General features: G+C 33.7%; 1 protein-coding gene across 14 annotated transcripts in view; it reads left to right on the forward strand.

Annotated features, from left to right (window-relative positions):
* The window catches only part of LOC307195594 (uncharacterized protein), a 920,801-nt gene that overhangs the window by 847,270 nt on the left and 48,331 nt on the right, over nucleotides 1–25,200 (forward strand). The window contains exon 14 of one of the 14 annotated variants that reach the window (XR_013830883.1): nucleotides 184–350. The exons of the other annotated variants lie outside the window; for them this stretch is intronic. The gene's annotated coding sequence lies outside the window, so the exon portion shown is untranslated. Of the gene's footprint in view, nucleotides 1–183; nucleotides 351–25,200 lie in introns of those variants that run through there. 14 annotated transcript variants of the gene reach the window in all.

Here is a 25,200-nt window from a genome sequence, read left to right on the forward strand (position 1 = left end):
AGGGCAATTGTCAACAAATCAGAGATAGAAGTCAGTGGATAAACAGAATCTCCCTGTCCTCCAGCAGGACAATTCTAGACTATTCCACATGGTTTCTCAGAGTATTCATAGAAGAATTGACCCCAGTTGCTCACAGCACTAACCCACTCTTCTACAGACATTCTACTGATCTCTCTCTTTCAGGTCTCACTTCTCTTCTCTCACTTGGTAAACCCTGGGATCTTCTCTCAAATAAACCACCTGCACTCACTCATCATACATCTGTTCTTAAGAGAGCCACACTAAGATAAGTGATTACCTTTGGAGTTAGTGATAACTGGATGGGGGTGCTGCTAACATTCTTGCTCTTACTCTGGGTAAGGTTAAACGAAATTGTTTAATTTATAAAAGTGCACTGACTGTGCATACATAATTTATTCACTTCTTGTTATATTTGGTATAAACCAATAAATGGTTGTATACAAAGCAGTAAATGTATATTAAAATGTGTAATAAGAAATGTTCAATTCAAATAAAAATAAATAGTCACATTGGGTGATTTTTGATGTATTGCTTATGGTATTAGAATAATAAAGTAATCTAGCTTATAAAATAGCCACCTTTAATTTTTCATTTTGGATTTTTCCTAAATTTCTGTGAATTAAAAAGAATATACATACACATATATATGTGTGTATATAAGTACATACTTATGTTATTTTTAATTAAATTTAATTATTTAATTGAATTAAATAATTAAAAATTGAATGAGCACACATATGACTCTAGTTAGGTATTGATAAGAAATTAATAAGCTATATGACTTAAATTTTATATCCACAGTATTCATTTCAGGTCATATCAAATATTTAATACCAGCTATTCTTTGGGATTTGTTAGCATATCTTTTAAAACTTGCCTGCGGCAGTTACAAGAACGAATGTAAAAAGTGGTTTTGATATCGTTTTAGATTGTCAACCTTGACAGTTTGGGTGGGATTTATAGGCATGAAGAAAGAATACACAGACACTCACACCAGTGTGTGTACCTTTATCCTTTTCCTGGGAAATATTCTCTCCCAAAATAACCAAAGAGCTTGTTATTTGTTAGAAGAATTAGAGTAGAGCTCTTTAGGAGTAACCTGGGACGAGAGTCTGGAAACCAGAATCTACTAGTGATCAGTTTGGATCTATAGGCACGTACTAAGACATTATTTTAATCTGCTTTGTAGCAGAGTTAAAACCTCATTTATTTTATTTTATATTCATAGCCAAGAAAAATATGATACTTTAAACTTTCATTTCTTTTTATATTACTCAGAAACATAAGAAGATTTTTAATTCAAAAGTGGAAGACAAAAACAAAATAGGTTAATATGTGTCTCACTCTTAAGGAAAAAGAAAACCAAGTCATTAATTTATTGCTTGGATATAATCAGAAAGTGAACTTTCTGCATTCAGATGGTTTAGAGAGGCTACTCAGGGCTATTGTCCCCTCTAGGGAAGGACCAAAAATAAACAGAACTATGAACTTTCTGACTATAGAAATCAGTGTCCCTGAAAGAATGTGTGTATTCTCTTACCTAAGCCTAACCAACGCTTTAATAATTCATTAGAATGGGGGTTCCAAAGGGTTGGCTGTTGAAATGCCCATCTTGTTTTCAAGGGGGTCAGTTTCTGACTAAGCTCTGCTCTGATGCTAAAGCATGAATAAAATATGTTGGGAAGAGGATGATGGTGCCAGAGTAACAGAACTGAAGACTACTGCATTCAGGTTTTTCCTTAAACTCTTTCACAATTTGATTGGAAGCTGAATTTCAAGATTCTTTGTTACTAACACCCATGCATCATAATTGCTGAGGCGTATTATCATCCATCCTTACATTGAGTCTGCATATAACTTTACACTGAAATCCACATGTCTTTGTGAGGCATACATTTTTTTTCTTTTTTCATTTAAGTCCTTTTATTACAGTGATGCCAGCTACTGCTGCTATCGTTAAATGCCTGTCAGCATTTCCATTATAAACCTTATTTTCAGGGGATTTATAACCTAGCCATTTGAATTCACATTCGGCTGAAAGTTGCCATCGAAATTCTCAACATACAGTAGGTGCTGTTTTCTTTTATCACCAAATTTTATTTGAATCTGTTTATCTGCCTGAGATTTAGCAATGTGTAAAACCATAACACTGAGATGGAAGAAAAGTAGAGATATTTTGGTGGCTGTTTTCTAAAGTAAAGCTATACACATGCAAAGCTAGAAAGGAGTCGCAAAAATTGTCAGACCTTTGGAAAGCAAAAGTCTTAATGGAGAATTTGAAACCATTATTATTCGTAGTGCACTAATATTTTATATTCATAGTTTTTAAAATACATTTTACTGTGAACACCAACTCATAACATGAAAAAGTTATGGTCAATTCTGCATAGCATCCTGTTCTCTCTAATAGGCTTATTGGCATCAATAAAAAGTTTTAATGTACAAATTTTACATCTAATTTTTTTTTAGAAATCCTATCTAACTTTGCTTTTATTCTTCATGAAGGAAACCATGCTTTAATTATTTTTTCCAAAATATAAAATGCTTTGACATCACCTGGCTTCTTTAATTCATTTTTATTGTTGGAATAAGCATACATCAGTCATTTTTAAACATTCTAAAAACAATAATTCAGATTTTGAATAAGCACAGAAAAAAAAGCAGGTCATCTCTGATCTTATTGCTGCTGAATACAAAAAAAAATATGAACAGGCAATCTAAACTTGTAAAGATTATATAAGAATGAATAAAACAGGTATGGTAAACAATGCCCAGGATGAACATGGACAGCTAAATGACTAAAAAAAAATTTTGTGTAAACATATAAAATAGGCATAAAAAATGTGTTGAAGGGAAATAGATGTGAGGATGTTGCCACGTTTGACTTTATTACCATTTAGCATTTGCCCTATGTCTGGAACTGACTGTATGCTTTACGCCACCGCATTTAAGAATTATAATAACTTTTTGACATGGGAATTATTATTATGCTCATTTCACATATGAAGAAACTGAGGCTAAGTAAATTAAAATTGTAGGCCCAAAGTCAGACAGAATGAGGTGACAGAGCGAAAACGTAACCCAGACCAGCCTAATTCTTCAGGCTGTGACCCCTTGGCCAAAAGGTATAAAAACTGAATGCAAGAAAGATATTCATTTTGCAAATGCATGTGTGTGCATCTAAAAGTCAAAGTCAAAGTAAAATATAGTTAACTGGCCCTCCGCTTCTCCACTTCTTCATGTCTAGAACACACTGGCTAGACACATAGGTGAGAGCATCCCATGCCCTACTGTGCTTTACTTCATAGACTGTCGAGCATGGAAACGTCTTCTACTGATGCCTTTTTACAAAATTATTCTCTTCAACATCTGGAATTTGCTTCTGGAATTTGATATTTCCCCGCCTATATCTGTACAGATTTCGCACAACCTTGAGTGTTGATTCCTAAACACGATTTCAGGTTAAACCCAATAAAATGAGTTGCTGTCACCATTTTTCAAATCTGAGATCTACTTTTGGCCATTTTGAATGTGGGAACTGAATTTAATTGCAATATTAGGATCAGATCCCTTATCCTTCAAAGATTTTGACCATCCCCCTGAGTCTGTAGATTCAAAGCTTGATCTTTCACAGTACCACGTTTCTCTGTTAGACCTATGTCTCTACTTACTTCGTTAGATACCAGACATCTTTGTCCTGATTCTAGAATGGAATTCAGTGAATGCTTCCGCCTTGATCTTTATTGAAAAGTTTAGCTTTTAGAGTTTTTTGGTCTGTTTTCTTTAGACCAAAATTTTCTTTCATGGTACAAAGCAAACTATGTCCTGCTAGAGCTTTTCTTGTTGGCATGTGCTTTAAGATTTTGTTCGTTAGCACAATATCACCATACATTAACAACTTCTATATAACCATTTTAAGAACACTGGTTAAGGTCAGAGCATAATCAGAATTCTTCACCTTGTTTTGAGTGTGTTAAGTTTCTTACATGGTCTCATCAAGTTGATCTTAGGAAACCACCTGATCACTCTCATTTTAGGACTCAAATTATTTGAACAGCACACCACCACGGTTAGTCTTACTGAAGACATCTTCAAATCTGCTAAGGCAGTTTTGAGAATCAAAACTACTATTTTAGCGAAGCTATTTATTCTAAGTTTATCCTTCCATCTTTTCCTCTCTCCTCCTTTTCTCCTTATCCATTTCCCTCCTTACCCAATCATGGTTAGTTGAGGTGCACCAAACTTCTCAGAGCTTTTGATTATATTTTTATCTCAATGAAAAACATGTGGTTATTACACTCTTAGAAAATAAATAAACTGCTCTTTTCCCCTGATATAATGTATTTTTTATAGTTTTATCACCTTTCTGTCATTCTAATATTTTTCTTATTTCTTATTTTTCTCTGCTTCTATAATACTATATTTGTTGTAGACCATCTTGCCAACCCTCCATGGAACTCATTACGTGGTATTATAGTTACCTAAGTAGCTGTTTCTCACTTTATTTTTCATCACTGTAACCATAAAATAGTCTCTGGTACTAAATCAATACTTAAAAACTTTATATTTATTTATTTGAAAAATATTCCCCAAAATGAGGAAAAAAAGAACCTTTTAAAAAGCATATATCAGAGAAATGGCTAAATAAATAAGACTACTTTTATAGGATTATGTAACATAAAAAGAATGGAACATATTCCTGGTATATTCTTTAGAGGTAAAGCAAGTTGCAGTATTATAGCAGGAATTCATTTGGTTAAAGACACCCATACACAGACATGCAGAGACACAAACACACATCTCATTACATACCACACACACAAATGCAAACATGTGTACATACACCTGCTTAATAGTTATCTATAAGTGTTGAACTCAAGGAGTGTGATGTGAGGGCATCCTGCTGGGTGGTGTTGCCTTCTTTTTCTTTCTCGCCAATGTCATTCATGGACATGGTTTTAAGTGAAAATTTTCTGAAGCTTATAATTAAAGACAAGCAGCCCCATACCCCTCCCTCCTTCTGCCCGTTATCAGAGGTAATTTTTTAAAAAGGTGATTTCTTACCATGCCACATTTAGCCATTTCTGTTTCTCATAAAATACAATTATACTTCTAAATAATTTGATAACTATTATTTCATGATTTTTCAGTTTAGTATTAGGTATCAGTTTTTTACTATGGGCTTCTCTGACTGCATGCCATCCCTCCCATCTTTTCATTGTAATTACATCATACTTTTGTCTACATCAATATTCAGTCTTTTCATGACCATAAGTTTGAGATCTGATGCCTAGGGCAGGACACTGGCAAGGAGGGTCCTTTAGTTTTCCTACTCCAAGACTGGCTCTAATAAAATAGGCAATGTTTACATCTGGCATCCTCTTATCTTCCTTTCTAGTTTGGTCTCTCAACATCAAGTGGCAATGTTTCCCAGCACCTACTGCTCTCCTGGGACGGTGCATCTCTTCAGCTCAGATCGGAAATGCAGGGTGGAGAAGGCTCTAATGCACAAAGTGCTCCAGAATCTTGAGTTTCTTTAATTCTTCCTGCTTCTCCCTTCTACCTCTGTCCTCCCTCCTCTTCCTCCTTTTCTCCACCCCTCCTCCATGCCCTACTCACCTTCCTCCCCCTTCCTCTCTTCCTCCTTCTCCTTCTTCTTCCTTCCTGATGCAAGTATAACTGTAAAACCTTCAGTGAGGATTTTGTTAGTTAGACGTTAGGAGGAAGCAGCTTGATAAAGGTTAGTTCATGCAAAGTTTGGCTAAAAGTTCCTCAATAGTAAAAGTACATTTGCATTTCCCAACAAGGATCCCTGTTAACTGCAGAAAACCTCTGCCTGATTTGATTTGTGATGGCACATCAAAAGTATGGAGAGGTGTAGAGGTACATTGGGACAGAGAGGTATCTTAGACATTCTCGTGGTTACAACAGAAAAGACTCAAACTGATTTGAGGAAATTATAAAAGCTTATCAGTTCATGAAGTCCTGGCTGGATTCAGTGGCCTTAATGATGTAATCAGGAGTCCAGCTGTCTCAATGTAAATTGCAACCACAGTGAGACATCACCTCATACCCACTAGGATCGCTACTATCAAAACAAACAAAACCAGAAAATAACAAGTGTTGGTGAGAATGTGGATAAATTGGAACCCTGGCATGCTGTTAGTGGGATTGTAAAATGGTGCAACAGCTTGGCAAACAATATTACAATTCATCAAGAAATTACAATTAGAACTACCATATGATCTAGCAATCTCACTTCTTGGTATATGTCCCAAAAAATTGAAAGTAGGGTCTCTAAGAGATACATCCACAATTATAGCAGCATTATTTACAATAGCGAAGAGGTAGAAACAACCCATATGCCCATTGATGGATGAATAGCTAAAGAATATGTGGTATTATATATATATATATATATATATATATATATATACACACAATGGAATGTTATTCAGCCTTAAAAACAAAGGAAATCCTGTCACATGCTACAACACAGATAAACCTTGAAGACATTATGCTAAGTGAAATAAGTCAATCACAGAAAGACAAATACAGTATGATTCCACTCATATGAGTTACTTAGAACAGTCAAGTTCATGTAAACAAAAATTAGAATGTTGGTTATCAGGGGCTGGGGAGAGGGTGGGAAGGGGGAATTGTTGTTTAATGGATATATAGTTGCAGTTTCCAAGATGAAAAAGTTCTGGAGATGCGTGAATATATAAATCTATTTAATACTAATATGTGAATAATGTGAATATACTTAACACTACTAAACCATACACTTTAAAATGGTTAACATGGTATATTTTACATTATGTGTTTTTTTATTACAATTGAAAATTTAAAAGAAAATTTTTTGAAAAGAGTTTATCTCTTATTGACTTCAGTCTTCTATAGGTCTCTTCCATATAGTAACTGGATAGATACTATCCCTCCAATATATGTGTTCTTGAAAACTCATTATTCTAGAAGAAAAGAGATCATCTTTCCTGATGGCTTATGGAAAAGCTCAGGTTAAGAACTGACTGGAGAACCCTGAGACACATGACTGGGGAGGTGGAGTTAGAGCAGATACAATCCTTGCAAACCCCATAGAGCAGCATTACTATGGAATGGGGAGTGTGGTTCTTCCAAAGACACAAATCTACTACGAAGACTAACTTCAGGGAGACAATTCCATTTTGGCAAGAAATATAACCAAAGCCTTGAGTCTTCAGAGCTGTGATGGATCTTGCTTTTGATTGCCTTTTCCCAATTCTTCCTTTCCAAAGTGGTATATTTACTAATGGTGCTTAGTTCTACCCTCTACTCCCAAGACGATTGCACATTTATTCAACAAATCATTCTAAGTGCTTATTTGTGTCAGACACTGTACTGAGAGCTAAGAATTAGGGGTTTGGCGTTAAAGGTCATAGCCCTGGGAACTGTATCTTATTGCAGTGTAAAAACAAGTAAAGTAATATCTATAGTACAACATCGTTATAGGTTTTGATAGAGATGTGAGCAGAGAGTTATGAGAGCACATAAGAGGGATGCTTCCCTCAGCCAGGGAATGGGGAAATTGAAGATGATTGGGGAGTAAAGTTGAACAAGGACTATTAGAACTGAACCTTGAGGAGAAAGGCTTATGTGAGAGTTCCAAAACAGATAAAATGGAGAAGTTCAAAGGGGGAGTTAAAAATGAAGGGACATTTCAGGTAGTATGTGCAAGGCATGGAGAGGTGAGAGAGCAAAGCATATTCAAATATCTTCAAATAGTTCCAACCATATTAAGGTTGGAACATAGAAAGAGTGGGAAGTGAGAGCCAGGAGATGGGATCCAGACCTTGGTCCAAGAAAAGCAACATAGATTTTATTCTGAAAATTATGACAGTTCACTGAAAGTAGAAATTATAAGGAACACCAAATTATAAATGGTTAGCTTAGAAGTTTAGGAAAGTGATGTAATCAGTTTCCCAGTGTAGAAAAAGTAATTTCTGTTCCATGAGAAAGGATTTCTTGGAGAAGACAGTGAAACTTGACAGATGCTTCCTGATTCCAAAGATTGTTCTTCATTTTTGCAGGTACCTCTCCTGACTTTCAGACGAAATTGATAGTTTATCCTGGTGCCTTAGCTCAGCTGATAACCATGAAAGAATTAGCTAGTTCCCCTACCCTGATCCCCACCCCCCAGCTCACCCAAGGTATTCCTAAGAATCCTCCAAAAGAGAAAATGGCTTTGTCATAACTACACTGAATCTCTTTGACTTCTGCACAGTTAATGTAAACTGCAATGTAAGCCCAAGTCCAGAGTCAAATTCTAGTACTTCATCATACCTGGACTGGCTTCTAGAATGTACAAATAAGACCATGCTTGAAACATGCAGGGTTTAAAAACACCAACTCATTCATAATTTAGTATTCCTCAATATATTTCTACCAGTCTTTTAATCTTTTCTCTACACTGTATGCTTTAATGACTTAAATTTACTTTAGAGTCTGCTTCTCAGTACAGTTTCAAGAACTTATTATTTGAACTCCTTTTTTTTTTCTTTCCAGTTATAAAAGCATTCCCTGGTCATTCGCCTGTGAACATACACATTAATATATACTTAAAATATTGAATGATAAGCCAGGTGGAAAATTTTCAGTAACACTTAACTTTGATAACTTAATATGTTATATTAAGAGACGGAGCCCTATTCAAAATAAAAGAATTATTCCATTGATCCGTAGACAGGTCAGACTATTCATGAACCAAAATTCTGGTGAAAAGTTTAAATTGATGTTCTTTATTTGATCTTTTCAGAAGGCTTTTATTATTTAATATGTGGTGGGATTTATATGAGTTGATAACGTATTGGTTTTCAAACCTTAAATTGGTTACTTATTGAGCGTGGTAGATATAATGTGTTTTTCATCAATATACTGTACCATAAATCTGCAGTATTTTGCCATTTACTTGAAAATCAGCAAAGCAAGCAAAATACTTGTATATTAGTTTATGTAGTCAGCACTGACCTTCCAAACTGGTCAGAGAGTGAATACATCATTCTATTTGGGATTAAGCAAAATGTACATAAAGTGAGACCCTATATTAAATTAGATCTTTGCTACAGAGTTTCTAAAATAATGCCGTCAATAACATTTCTTGCATGATAATCATAAAAAAGCAATACTGTTTACCCAAGATTAGTGTAATAATTGAACACAGAATTTGGATTTGAACTTGAAATTTTAGTATGGCAAATTCTATTGAAACTTCAATTATTAAAATACATCTAAAAACATGAAGCAAAAACATAAAGAAGTTGTGCTTTAGAAATGCACTATCTTAATATTTTTGGTTATTTTCCAAAATATGGCTTTACTCTAAGGTGAAAAGTCTGGAGAGGTCTGTTCAAAGCCTCATATTAGCTACAAAACAATCTAAAATTAACTGCCTCCTTAAGTCTTTATCAGTGAGAACATTCGTTTTTTTTTGTTTTTCTTTCAGGACAGAATACAATTTCAAAAATAGGCATGCTTTTTATTTATTTTGCTCTTGTCATTCAGGAGCTTGAATTTAGAATAAACTAAACTCATTCTGTGGAAACTACATCTCTATTTCAAGTTAATATCTTCTATTTAAATAAATTATTTAATCAAGGGGTACAGATTAAGAAATACTCTTCAGTTCTTCTACTTGATGTTCATAACCAACTGTAACAGCATTCAGTAAGACAGGGATTCCTATTAAAGGGTTAACAGAGAGACATTGATGAATTCTGGCTTCATGATTCTTATCTCCACTATTTTGAAAATATAAGGAGGAAAAAATAGGTCAAATAACTATGTTTTCTCCTATTAGTTACTCATTTCACTTTAATTCACAGTGAATTTCACATACTGTGAAATGTCAAAAGCAACCTTAGATTGTTTCATGCAGTAATGATATAGTTACGCAGCTCCTTTAAATAAATGTGTCAAGTTTCATTCATCTTAGATCCAGATGATACGAGAAAACTTCCCATTCTCATGGGGAATGATGGGTGGAAGAAAAATTACTCATTTCTATTGCACTGATGGTAAACACAGATGAGAGTCAGAATCTTGGATTTTAGCCAAAATGGATTCCTACAGTGAAAGAAGAGAAGTGGGTATAAGAAAAATACTCATAAAAGATAAAAAATTAAAATACTCTTAATAATCATCAATGATTACTATCCTAACCAAAAGTTATTATAATGTGTATACCCAATACCAATAACGTCAATGAGATTGAACCATGCTAATTTTCAAACAAGAAACTTGCAATTATCAAATTGCTATATAAAATATAATTTTTTTCAAAAAAATCTGATTTCTATACTTCAAATGAGTTTCAAATTATAGTAATACTTAGTAGTGATGAAACTGAAACCTCCAAATTATTAATTCATTCTTTACCTCCTTTAAAGGGGTCCCTTTCCATAATTTTTAATCTCTGAAATTTGATCTTTGGAAGATTAGCAGGTAACACATTTGAGCCAGAAAGAGCACTTTGTCCCAGAAACTGAAAGAACTTCATTCTGTGTAAAACCATGAAGAATAGTGACTGGTATAACTGTGGGATCCTGTTGTTAGGGAACAACTGATTCATTAGGAATTCGAATGCCATAATGCATTAGTTTCATGTTCCATTGACCAAACCTATTGTCTTCCTGTCTATGATTTCAGGACCACAGATGAGAGAGATTATAGTCATATGCCACTAAGGTAGTTTGTAAAATGGAAAAGTGAAGAAACGTGCTCTGAACCCATTGCCATATTGTTTTATGGGGGAGCTGTGGAGGTAACCCAGAACAATGAAGGCTGATTTATACACTAACATCCAATTCAAAACATCCATCCCAGACCAATTAGAAATCTTTCTTCTACCTCCAGGGCTACCTTTGCACATATCAGTGTGAAGCTCTCAAAGGAAGCCTGTATCTATTTCCTATCCATCAACCTCTTTCTTTCTCAGGAAGTGGACAATGTAAGTAGAAAGTGTTGCCCAGAATATCCTCAAGGTTACAAATTATTTAGCAGAGATAATAAGCAATGTCTCAGCTAAAAATGAAGATATGGCTAAAGAGCCAGACCTAAAAGACTTAATTCCATAGGCTTAAGAAAATTATAATAGCAAAGATATTGGTGCAGTAGACAAAAATGGTGGCTACTTGAAATTTGATGGATTAATGCTAATAAAATTACTGTAAGACTGCTGATTTTCATGCTTGCAAAAATTTGTAGTTCTAACACTGACTAAATTTAAATTGCAAAATATTGTTTATCCATATTACAGATGAACTGAGGGTTGGAAATAAGAGAGACAAAAATTGATGTAATTTCTCTAATTCTTTCCAAATATTTTAATGAATATTAAATTATTATAATATTTATGAATATAAAGATACCAAAATACTATTCTGTTGGAGATACTGGATGTTCTATAAACATATCTACTGTTTATGGTTTATAATAATACTAGATTAACTCCAGGGCCACAGAATTTGGCCTTATGTGGTCTTTTATATACACTATAAAGGACTCACTTATAAATCAATATGGGAGATATGAGATTGTGAAATGGTTTATAATTATTAAAATGGAAGATTTTCCAAGAAACAAAAGCCCAGGACCAGATGGCTTCACAGGCAAATTCTATCAAACATTGAAAGAACTTATCCTTCTCAAACTCTTCCAAAATATAGCAGAGGGAGGAACCCTCCCAAACTCATTCTACAGGGCCACCATCACCCTGATACCAAAACCAGACAAAGATGTCACAAAGAAAGAAAAATACAGGCCAATACCACTGATGAACATAGATGCAAAAATACTCAACAAAATATTAGCAAACAGAATCCGACAGCACATTAAAAGGATCATACACCATGATCAAGTGGGGTTTATCCCAGGAATGCAAGATACTTCAATATATGCAAATCAATCAATGTGATAAGCCATATTAACAAATTGAAGGAGAAAAACCACATGATCATCTCAATAGATGGCAGAAAAAGCTTCTGACAAAATTCAACACCCACTTATGATGAAAAACCCTCCAGAAAGTAGGCATAGAGGGAACTTATATCAACATAATAAAAGCCATATATGACAAACTCACAGCCAACATCGTTCTCAATGGTGAAAAATTGAAACCATTTCCACTAAGATCAGGAACAAGACAAGGTTGTCCACTCTTACCACTATTATTCAACATAGTTTTGGAAGTTTTAGCCACAACAATCAGAGAAGAAAAAGAAACAAAAGGAATACAAATCAGAAAAGAAGAAGTAAAGCTGTCACTGTTTGCAGATGACATACTATACATAGAGAATCCTAAAGATGCTACCAGAAAACTACTAGAGCTACTCAATGAATTTGGTAAAGTAGCAGGATACAAAATTAATGCACAGAAGTCTCTTGCATTCCTATACACTAATAATGAAAAATCTGAAAGAGAAATTAAGGAAGCACTCCCATTTACCATTGCAACAAAAAAGAATAAAATACCTAGGAATAAACCTACCTAAGGAGACAAAAGACCTGTATGCAGAAAACTATAAGACACTGATGAAAGAAATTAAAGATGATACAAAGAGATGGAGAGATATACCATGTTCTTGGATTGGAAGAATCAACATTGTGAAAATGACTATACTACCCAAAGCAATCAACAGATTCAGTGCAATCCCTATCAAACTACCACTGGCATTTTTCACAGAACTAGAACAAAAAATTTCACAATTTGTATGGAAACACAAAAGAACCCGAATAGCCAAAGTAATCTTGAGAAAGAAAAACAGAGCTGGAGGATTCAGGCTCCTGGACTTCAGACTATACTACAAAGGTACAGTAATCAAGACAGTATGGTACTGGCACAAAAACAGAAAAATAGATCAATGGAACAGGATAGAAAACCCAGAGGTAAACCCATGCACATATGGTCACCTTGTTTTTGATAAACGAGGCAAGAATATACAATGGAGAAAAGACAGCCTCTTCAGTAAGTGGTGCTGGGAAAACTGGACAGTTACAGGTAAAAGAATGAAATTAGAACACTTCTTAACACCATACACAAAAATAAAGATGTTAAATAAATAAATACATATATAAATATTTAAATACATAAAATGAAATTTTTATTTTATTTAATTATTTTTTTATTTTGTTAACAACTTTATTGGAATATAATTGCTTTACAATGGTGTGTTAGTTTCTGCTGTATAACAGAGTTAATCAACTATACCTATATATTTATCCCCATATCTCCTCCCTCTTGCATCTCCCTCCCTCCCACCCTCCCTGTCCCACCCCTTAGGTGGTCACAAAGCACCGAGCTGATCTCCCTGTGCTATACGGCTGCGTCCCCCTAGCTATCTATTTTACATTTGCTCGTGTATATATGTCCATGCCACTCTCTTCCTTTGTCCCATCTTACCCTTCCCGCTCCCTGTATCCTCAGGTCCATTCTCTAGTAGGTCTGTATCTTTATTCCCGTCTTACCCCTAGGTTCTTCATGATATATATATATATATATATATATATATATTTTTTTTTTTTTAGATTCCATATATATGTGTTAGCATACAGTATTTGTTTTTCTCTTTCTGACTTACTTCGCTCTGTATGACAGACTCTAGGTCCATCCACCTCATTACAAATAACTCAATTTCGTGAAATGTTTCTTTAACTCACAGTGAACTGTATCCTTAAAATACTCAGTGATATGATTAATTCAATTCAATATGTGGCTTTAATCCATCACATATTGCTTGTACTACTCTTTTTTGTTTTTTTTACATCTTTATTGGAGTATAATTGCTTTACAATGGTGTGTTAGTTTCTGCTTTATAACAAAGTGAATCAGTTATACATATACATATGTTCCCATATCTCTTCCCTCTTGCGTCTCCCTCCCTCCCACCCTCCCTATCCCACCCCTCCAGGCGGTCACAAAGCACCGAGCTGATCTCCCTGTGCTATGCAGCTGCTTCCCACTAGCTATCTACCTTACGTTTGGTAATGTATATATGTCCATGCCTCTCTCTCACTTTGTCACAGCTTACCCTTCCCCCTCCCCATATCCTCAAGTCCATTCTCTAGTAGGTCTGTGTCTTTATTCCTGTGTTACCGCTAGGTTCTTCATGACATTTTTTTTTCTTAAATTCCATATATATGTGTTAGCATACGGTATTTGTCTTTCTCTTTCTGACTTACTTCACTCTGTATGTTCTACTCTTTTATTAGGATGCTACTGTTTTAATGGCAAGTCTTAGTTTGAAATTAATCTGGAGACTGAATAAAGCAAATTTAAACACAAAATCTAAATACATAGAGAATAAATCGCTTTATTTTATTCTTTTCTTTATCCTTGGGCATTACAGAAGAATTAATTTATTTCACGTGATAAAGTGCATTTTTCTACAGAGTAGATATGGTTGTATTACCCATATCTACTGAAATTATTGTTAATGTTAATGTCAAGTGATTCAGACATAGTGTGTCTATGGAAATGGAAATATTTATGATGATGATCATAATGTTCCACCAAACATTAAAAGCTTTGTTATGTTTTTAAAATAAGATATTCATGGTTACAAAATAAAGCTGTAACAATTTAACTTTTTATATAACTGGGAACATTAACATTCTCTGAAACAAATTATACATTTCTATATAAGAATTGTATCCTGGAAGATAATAATTGTTAGAATATTTTGAACCTTCGTTTTTGTAATGTTATACTATGATTCACAATCTTCACCATTCATTAAGTATATCTATCCCCAAGTTTTCAATAATTCTGAAATAGTTTTGATTTTGTATCTAAGGGAATGTGTGGTCAATAGACTTTTGCTAGGAAAAGAGTCATCTCTAAGATAACATATAAAATCACGTGCCTTTCCTCTCTGCAAAAACTAACATTCTGTATAGTTAATGTTTTACACTCTGCTAATGGAGAAGAATGACATTTCACCTCAAAAAATAAGTATTTTCTATGACTAAATATTCTCCTTATTAAATGTCAAACATTTCATTTGGCATTTTTAAAAATCTTATTTATCACATGCAAAAAGTTGAGTTTCACACTTACAACAATGCTCATAATACCAAAGAATTTTTATTTTAGACTGATATTCCTATGCCTCAGAGAAGTATTAAAAATGTTTAATTATGAGTATGAGTTACACAGAAGAGAGAGTTAATGGCTCTTCTATTACTAATTTGTACATGTGAGGAGAAATGGAATAACTTGTGTGATTGCTTCATGAATGAGTTATTTGTATTTTCTGACTTGTTAAAATAAAGTTTATATGCTATTCTATTTTAATAAACTACCTTATATAGGGGTTAATGTAAATAGGTAAGAAAAAAAAGAAACAACTTCACATACATGAATCACCATGTCTGGTAAAGTTGTACCCAATAATACTTAGTAGCAAATTCCCTCAGGATGATTATTTAAATTCCCTTGTATAACTGTTTTGTATAGAAAACAGACTTTGATTTTAAGCCACACTCTAATGTTTTTGAGATGGTACTGTGCTAATTGGCCAGTGGGTTTCCCTTTCTGATGATAAATAAGAGGAAAGAATGAAAGAAATAAAGAAAACAGAAAGAGTTATGATGGAAAGAAAAAAAAATCGTTGCTTTTAGTATAAAATCACTGCCTCTTTTCAACTTACATTAACATTGCATTTGTATTCACCATGCATACTATTTTAGCATTTATATATATCATAATCACTAATGTCTGATAACCCAGATTTTAGTTTGCTTTGATTTCAAAAAGTAGCTCAGGGATTTTCTGAGAAACTAGGCAACATGCACACCTCTCTAGAAAAAAAAATCCAAGAGTTCTTAGTTGTAGATTAAAAAGCCTATGTTAAGCCATCTTTGCTGAATGTTACAGATATTACTGGTGGCTATTATTTGGAACAAGTAACAACATATGAGATCCATTAAATCTACAATGGACACATTAAAAGACAATACAATTTTTGTTTAAAATGTATTTTAATGATCTAGACAATTTTCTGTTTAAAATTAGGGATTTTTGTGCATTGTTGTATTTTTCTATAAGGGATCCTGTTTGAGATTGTCAAAATACTACTGTATTTAGACATATTCTTCTTTTTCAGTCACACTTTGTCCATTGTTGGCATCAGTCTTTTTTTCTTAATGACTTAGAATTCAAACTCAGAATATTGTATTACTACTGGATAAATCAGGCATAAGAAATAGAATTCTATTTATAAATGCATCTGCTGCTACTCTGAAATTAATAGAAAGGAAATACAGAAAAAGCACATGCCAGTCTTACAGAGAAATATTAATGTGGTGAAATATATTTACTTTGTTACCTAAAATGTGACAGTAGTCCCTTAATCTATAAGAATAATCTCCTCTGCTGTAGCAGCAAATAAAAAGAAAGATACATATTATGGATTCTTTGAGTATCAGCATATCACTCTGCTATAATATATCATGCTTCATTGTGACACATTCCCCCATTTGTCACTTTCTGTCATGTTACTGTATCTCAAAAGACACAACATTGCCCAACCTTTTTTTTTTTAAGTGTAGCAAATGGACATCAAATGTTTGACACTGAAAACAGAACTATTTTAAAATCCAGGTAGTCATAGCCAAAGGCTATTTAAATGGATATTTCAAGGACTGGATACCAAGGAAAGTAGCTATTTAAATGTATATTTGTACAGGTTGAATATCCAGTAGAAACAAGTATTTCCCCTTCCTTGTGAGCATTTTATTCTTAAACAATGAAAACTCATTTCCTTCCTATTTGATTGAACTCCAAAAAAAAAAAAAAAGATTATCTTTCTATTTGTTTCCTACCAAAAAACAAAGTTTTAATTTTTATCTATATAAAAATTCTGAAATAGTCAAACTGGCTTTATCAGCTTTTATATTTAAATATTTCAAGTTAATGTTCTAAAATTGTCCTTTGAAACAATACATAAGCCTATGCACATGTATTAAAAATTTAAGACTTCTTGTTTCAATTCAGGCAATAGAAGCTGTAAGAAGTGCAGAGCTATCAGCCATCTTGCTGATGCCACCACTGAGAACTATAAATTTCTGTCAACATTCCAGATACATTTGAAAGAATAAAATGGAAATACTTAAGTAAATAGAAAGAAATTGTTATAATTCATCTACCTTCCCATTTAATCCTATCTCATGCATCTTTTTGTACAGATTATGATTTTCTAGCATCAGTGGTTATCTCAAACTAATTTGAAACATATTTTGAATTTCAATCACATTATTTAGTCTCGGAATTTTCTGTAACCATTCGGGTGAGTACTAAGGAGAGCTCCCAGATTTTCTTCTCCCAGGTTGACCGTGCACTAACAGTGTTGATAGCTGACATTTAGCCCTCCCACTGTACCAAGTCCTGTGCTAAGGGCTTTGCATAGATTATTTTTATCATTTTATTATTTAAACCTCATAATATTATTGTGAGATCACTCCTAGTATTTTTTGTTGATGAATACCTTGGCTTGGAGAGTTTATCAGAGGCTGATTTTGTAACTTGTACTTTAATGCATGCTGATCCCTTAGAAACATCATTGTACAAATTGCAATTTTTATTGTTTTGTTAGATAACATGGTAGTTGTTAATACAACGTATTTATGTTAATATAACCAATAATTGTGCTAAGTAAAGTATAAATGATTTAATTTTGTGTAAATTTAGAACAGAATATTTTTTAGTCTTCATTTCTGAGACTAATATCTATTGCAAGTAAGATATTTTGGTAAAATTGTCATGAAGAAAATTTCATTTGACTATGGATTTTGTAATATTTACAATGTCCAGCTCTGTTAAAGTCATTCTTCTGTTTGAAAACCTTCAGTCCTCTCCACTGAATATAAACTAGGCTCAAACTATGCCAGGATCTTTGTTTTACACATGAAAATATTTTCTCTGTTGCTTGTCTTTTTAAATTTTTATTTATTTATTTTTATTGAAGTACAGTTGATTTACAATGTGTTGTTAGTTTCAGGTATACATCAAAGTGATTCAGCTTTACATACATATACAATTTTTTTTCAGATTCTTTTCCCTTATGGGTTATTACAAAATATTAAGTATAGTTCCCTGTGCTGTACAGTAGATCCTTGTTGGTAATCTATTTTATATACAGTAGTGTGTGCTTATTAATCTCAAACTCCTAATTTATCCCTCCCCCTACCCCTTTCCCCTTTGGTAACCATAAGTTTGTTTTTGAAGACTGTGAGTCTGTTTCTGTTTTGTATATAGGTTCATTTGTATCTTTTTTTTTTGGTTCCACATATAAGCGGTATCATATGATATTTGTCTTTCTATGTCTGGCTGACTTCACTTAGTATGAGAATTGCCAGGTCCGTCCATGTTGCTGCAAAGGCATTATTTCATTCCTTCTTATGGCTGAGTAATATTTCACTGTATATATATACCACATCTTTACCCATTCATCTGTCAATAGACATTTAGGTTGCTTCCATGTCTTTGCTATTGTGAATAGTGCTGCAATGAATGTTAGGGTGCATGTATCTTTTTAATTATTGTTTTCTCTGGATATATGCCCAGGAGTGGGATTGCAGGATCATATGGTAGCTCTATTTTCAGTTTCTTAAGGAAACTCCATACTGTTCTTCATGGTGACTGTACAAATTTACATTCTACCAACAGTGTACAGGGGTTCCTTTTTCTCCACATCCTCTCCCTCATTTATTATTTGTACACTTTTTGATGATGGCCATTCTGACCGGTGTGAGGTAATACCTCATTGTAGTTTTGATTTGCATTTCACTAATAACTGACGATGCTGAGCATCTTTTCATGTGCCTTTTGGCAATCTGTATGTCTTCTTTGGATAAATGTCTATTTAGATCTTCTGACCATTTTTTGATTGGGTTGTTTGGTTTCTGATATTGAGCTGTATGAGCTGTTTGTATATTTTGGAGATGAATCCCTGGTCAGCTGCATTGTTTGCAAATATTTTCTCCCATTCTGTTGGTTGTGTTTTTGTTTTGTTTATGGTTTACTTTGCTGTGCAAAAGCTTTTAAATTTAGTTAGGTCCCATTTGTCTATTTTTGTTTTTATTTTCATTACTCTAGGAGCTGGATCCAAAAAGATGTTACTGCAATTTATGTCAAGGAGTGTTCGGCCTATGTTTTCCTCTAGGAGTTTTATAGTTTAGGTCTTTAATCCATTTTGAGTTTATTTTTATGTATGGTGTTAGAGAATGTTCTACTTTCATTTTTTACATGTAGCTGTCCAGTTTTCCCAACATCCCTTATTGAAGAGACTGTCTTTTCTCCATTGTATATTCTTGCCTCCTTTTTGGTAGATTAACTGGCTATAAGTGTGAGGTTTTATTTCTGGGCTTTCTATCCTGATCAATTAATGTATATGTCTGTTTTTGTACCAGTACCATACTGCTTTGATTACTGTAGCTTTGTAGTATAGTCTGAAGTCAGGGAGCCTGATTCCTCCAGCTCTGGTTTTCTTTCTCAAGATTGGGTTGACTATGCGGTGTCCTTTTTGTTTCCATACAAATTTTAAAATATTTTATTATAGTTCTGTGAAAAATGCCATTGGCTTGTCTTTTAATTATATGTTTATGTGCCATTGGTCTCTTGAATAGCTGAGTTTATCAGTATATTCATGCTATTTTTGTTCTGTGCTTTGCCTTAGCAGCCCTTCCCTTTCCCAAGAATGTTAGCTTAGCTAATACATTTTGTTCTAATAATACTGTACTTTTATTACTTCATATGTAGCTCTTTCATCTATATCAAAATTTATTGTGGGTATGAATTAAATACACAACTTTACATTTTTTCCAAATGCCTCCTTATCTTTTAAAAAATTTAGCCAAATGGATAAATTAGATATTTTTGTGCTACAAAAATGAAGTCATTAAACAGAGTCACAATATTTATTTGCAAGCAAACTGAGACTCATGGGTCAATAAAGTATAACTATCCCCTGTTGATTGCTTGCTGTTTTTACAAAGGATACTCAGATAACATAAACTTCAAATGTTTCTTTTCTAGGAGAGATCTTGTTCCCTTAAGTGAATCTAGAAGATCATCTATATAAATTTCGAGCAAATATTAAGTCATTGTCATGCTCAACTATGAGAACCCAGATTCAATCCTAGAATATCACCTTCTGCAGATCAGAAAGACAAGGCTCCTTAGGTTGTGGAGGTCATGGCAGGTGCTGGTGGGGGCCATAGTAGACTAGGGGATGAGCTTCTATCCCTGGAATAAAGAAAAGTGGAGCATAAAAATGTCACAGACATCCTAGAAATGAGCAAACCGGGATGTGCCTGACTCATGACCAAATATAATATACTCAGGTGAGAATTTCATACCACCTTTCTCTACCTGTATTAGTCCCTTAAGGATTGCTCCTGACCATCACTTGTGTTCCAAATGTGTTTGGAAGTACACATTTTCTGGGTATAGAGGAAGCAGAAATTTATGTCACCTTCTGACATAAATTCAAGGTGTTACTTCTAGATCCTTATGATTTCTACAAGAAGATGAAAATGAAAAACTAGACCTGAGGCTTCTGTACCCTTTTGTCTTAGAAAACAGAATGTGTAATCAGGGGATGAGAAAGGTAATAATATTTTTTGATGCTTACTGTGTGCTAATTGCTTTCTATACTTTATCTTTTAAAAATTTTGGCAGTAACTTTTCATGTGGATGCTATTATACTCATTTTGGATACAAGGAAACAGAGATTCAGAATAGTCACACAGCATCAGAGTCAGGATTCCAGCCCAAGTGCTTCTAATTGGACGGCTTGGGTTCTTTCCATTACTCTGCCCTACCAATGGTGGAACTACTTCCATTCTCCACCGGCTCCTCCTTGATCGTTCTCTAGCTGCCTTCTACCCAAATGACTATCTAAATGACTCATTTTGCTGAATTTTACAAACAGCCCTTTCAAAAAGACATTACACAGTAAAGAGGAAATGTTTGTACCCCTCAGCTCAGATTTTGCATTGGATATTACACTGATTCATAGAGCACAGCTCTCCTTGTTGCAGCCTTCCTTATAAAACCGACTCATCCTGAGAAGATGAGTCTTTCATCTCAAATGCCAATGTCAAGCATTACATAGGAGATGGGAAAACTGGGGCAAAATTAAAAGGACTTTCTCAGCACCACCATGATTAGAATTCAGGATCCTTCAGTCCCCAGTAAAAAGACAATATCCTGAAAGCATTCACCTACAGAGACATCACACACTCCGTTTCTTTCCCTGGATTTGTAATAGTAAAGCAAAACCTCTCAGGTTCTTGAAAAACCCTATATAATGTGTTTTATGGAAGCAAAATGTCAGTGTCCTTTAGCTCAAGCAATAAAACTCAATCTCATATAGAAACTGGCTGTGTTTTTAAGCATTATTCATTACCATAAACTACTGAGAATCGCTCAGTTCATTTTCTTCAGGCAGAGAACAGGTTAGTTTTGTTTTTTATGTTTTCCTTAGCATTCACTCATCAAACTTTCATAAGATCACAAACTGTTTAATTTATATTCAGAGGACTTATTGTTCTAGATATTCATATACTGCAAATGGAAACCAACATAAGTACATTAGGGAAGCTGAGTTTTAGGGAACACCTGCTTTAAATTTTAAAGAAAAGAAACACATGGCAATTCTTTCTATTTCTTTTATTCATTTGTGTATTTTGTTTGGACTTTAAGTGCAGAGAGTGGAATTAATCACAGTTATCTATGGGTCCTACTGACATTGGTTCATGCAGAACTCCTTCTTGCTTCATTCATTCATTCACTCCTTTTGTCCCCATTTCCCATTCCCTTTCACGGGCAAACATTCAAATGTATTTTCATTTATAAACTTTCCTTTGTGTGCATTAAATTTTTATTTAGCTATTTTTAAAGTTATATATTGATTTTGTTTTTACAGTGGTTTTTCTTAATTTGGGACTTACACACATTTACTTACTCTTACTAATTTCTTAAATGTGCCAATATGTATTTATTCTCCCAGATCAGATATTTACTTGGGTATGCTGTCCTGTCCCATTGGTCTTCCTTCACCACTACCTCCACAAAGATCTTGAAAATTTCTTGAAATTGATCCTGGTTGCTGTGGAGTCACTGTGGTCTTTCCTTTTCTTCTGTTTAGGCTTTTTTTTTTTTTTTAAGATAACAATATATTGTCACAAGGCATTTGATTATCCTTAGTTTCCATACATCTAGAAGTACTGTCCTGGATTTTTTTTCTTCTTTTGAGTTCTTACCACATTAGTGTTTTTTATATTAGTCTTTGCACTCAATGCTAAAACTGTGAAGTCTTGTTTGTTTGTTTGGTTTTTACCAGAGACAATCTTCATTGACCTTTGGCTGTATATAAAACCTAAGTTCAAAGTTTCTTTTCTATTAATACTGTAAAAATATGATTTCGTTATTTTTGTATCCAGTGTTGCTTTAATAGAGTTGATGACATTCTGGTTCGTTTTCCTGGGGTAATTTGCTCTTTCTCTCTGGGAGATTTAAAATTTTTTTCTGTGTTTCTTTAATGTTCTTAATATTAATATAATGTGTCCAGGTATGAAGTTGCTTCCTTACTCCTCATGATTACCAATATGAACTCATTGTACTTGAGGTCATTCATTCAGCTCTATGGTGGAAAATTTATTGTTATTCATTTAAAAAATATCTCCTCTGATAATTCTGCTTTTATTCTTTTATGTTTTCCTTTGTATTTCTATGTCTTTATCCCTCCCTGCTGCCTTCTGAGAGAGTTCTTCAATTTGGTCTTACAACTGACTCCTTTGTTCTATATCTGATAGAGTTTCTTTATGTCTTTTCATAGCTATTATCTTGTTCATATTTTTTCACTTCATTCTTTTTTGTTTTTAATCATGTCTTGGTTTTGCTTCGGATTGCTCATACGTTCCCTCATTTTCTTAAGTAGATGTTTGGTGTTTCTTTTATATTTTTGGTCTATCTCTTTCAGCAGTTCTGCTTCAAATGCTGTACACTGTCCCCTTTAATATGCTGCTTTCTTTTTGAGGTAGCTGTACTTCTCAGTTACATGGCTATTTTGGCCTGTTCCTGTTCCTAACTGCTTTGTGGAAGGGCTGAGGGCCTAGTTTCCATCTCACATGAATTTGAGAAGAGGGGAAGGAATGAGTCCAGGAAGTGGAACCCCAGGTACCACAGAACCTGTTTTGGTAACTCCTCTTTGTTACCTGGTACCAGCTGAGGACACTAATCGGGGATGGCTTTAAGGTCTTTAGTAACAGTGCGTTTCCCTGGATTGTCCTAATGCAGGCCTGAATGTTTGGAGTGACTGTGAGGTACAGTACACTTGGTCATGCCATACCTGCTTTTTCTTGCTCCTCACCCTCTCGAGGGCTTTTGAGCTATACTATTATTATCTGTCACCCCCCCCCATATCCCCATATACGCTAAAAAATATCTAAATAAAAAGCAAGATAAGGACATTCCTTGTGAATCCCCAAACTTGGATGCAAAGATTTGTAGTTATTATTTGATCCTGATTTAAATTTTAAAAATTGTTTAAAAAAAAGACAGAGGTAATTTATGAGATGATTGGAAATTTGAACACAAACTAGATATAAGATTAAGGAATTATTGTTAATTTTAGGAATAATGATGGCATTATAGTTAAGTTAAAGTCTTTAGTTTTTTGGGGTATTTATTGAAATGTTTAAAGATTAAATGATATAATTTGTTTCAAAATAATATTAGAGACAGAGATTGCAGTGTAGATGAAATGAGGTAGGCCATGAGCTGAAAATTGCTGAAGGCTGGGAGAGGGCATATGGGACTTATTTAACTTTTCTGTCAACTTCTGTTTATGTTTGAAATTTTTCATTTCATTAAAAAAAATTTTTTTAAAAAACCTGCATGTAGAAAATATCTTGGTATTATCTTTTATTCACATGGGTTAATGTGGATGGAAAGCAATGAAAACATATTGGTAAGTAAATAATGACAAGAATAAATCATTATTTCAAGATATATGCTTTCTAATCCTAATATAAAACTTGTACTCTTTCATCGCTTCAACAGCTTTTATTGAAGTCCATCTCTGTTCCCAGCATTGACCTTAGATTATTTTATACTCATTCCATTAACAACAAATAACAATGAATAATGCAGCTATAGTTTACTATTCTAATATGGGGAAATCTAAAATATGAACATGAGTATTTTTAAAGATATGTTATTGATTTTCTTCTCTATGTTTTGGAAATGTCAAAATTAGTTCCTTCCTATCATCTAGAGAAGAGGTCAACATACTTTTCTGTAAAGGGCAAGAGAGTAAGTATTTCAGCTTTGTGGGCCAGGTGGTCTCTGTTGCTACTACTTAGCTCTGCTGTTATTGGGAGTCACAGATAATATCTAAACAACTGATTATGTTCCATTAAAAGTTTATGTACAAAAGACAGACTGTGGACCAGATTTAGCCTGCAGGCTATAATTTGCTTATATCTGACTTAGAGATACCTTGATATGTTAGAATACATTGTGGAGATAGAGGATACTTGGATAAATAAAAAAAATATCTGTGTTGAATAACTGAGATTTGGTTCCCTGAGAAGACAGGTACGTGTATTATTTTTTTAAAGTTAGGTAATATTACATGCATTAAACTTAGAACTTGCCCCTAATCCCATCCTGTATTCCTTGTAAACACAGAAATGGACAATTTTAAACAGAATTTTCATATGTATTCTGAGTATTTAATGATGAATTTTTGCACTTACAAATTACTATCTAGGAAAACAAAAAGATACTTTATTGATCTACAGGTATAATATATTTCCAGAACTGCTTTCCTCAGACACAGCAGGGTCTAGTCCAATATGTGTACAGCATTTTCATTATCCTTGCAAAATTGTATAGAAAGACAGTATGATATTATTATTGTTCATATTAATAGAATTATTCATAATGAGTTGTTATTAATGATGTGATGTTATAAAAAGAATCCTTAATTATTAATGGCATTGATATGACATTATTAATTTTGATACTAAAATGAACATTCATTATTCCAGATGCAATTATATTGTTAGACACAAGTTATTGCTAATAGATTGTACTTTCTGCAGCCTTGTTTTGGCACATAGTAATTAGCTGTAGGT

Source organism: Stenella coeruleoalba (assembly GCF_951394435.1).
Source record: "Stenella coeruleoalba genome assembly, chromosome: 12".
Classification (NCBI taxonomy): domain Eukaryota; kingdom Metazoa; phylum Chordata; class Mammalia; order Artiodactyla; family Delphinidae; genus Stenella; species Stenella coeruleoalba.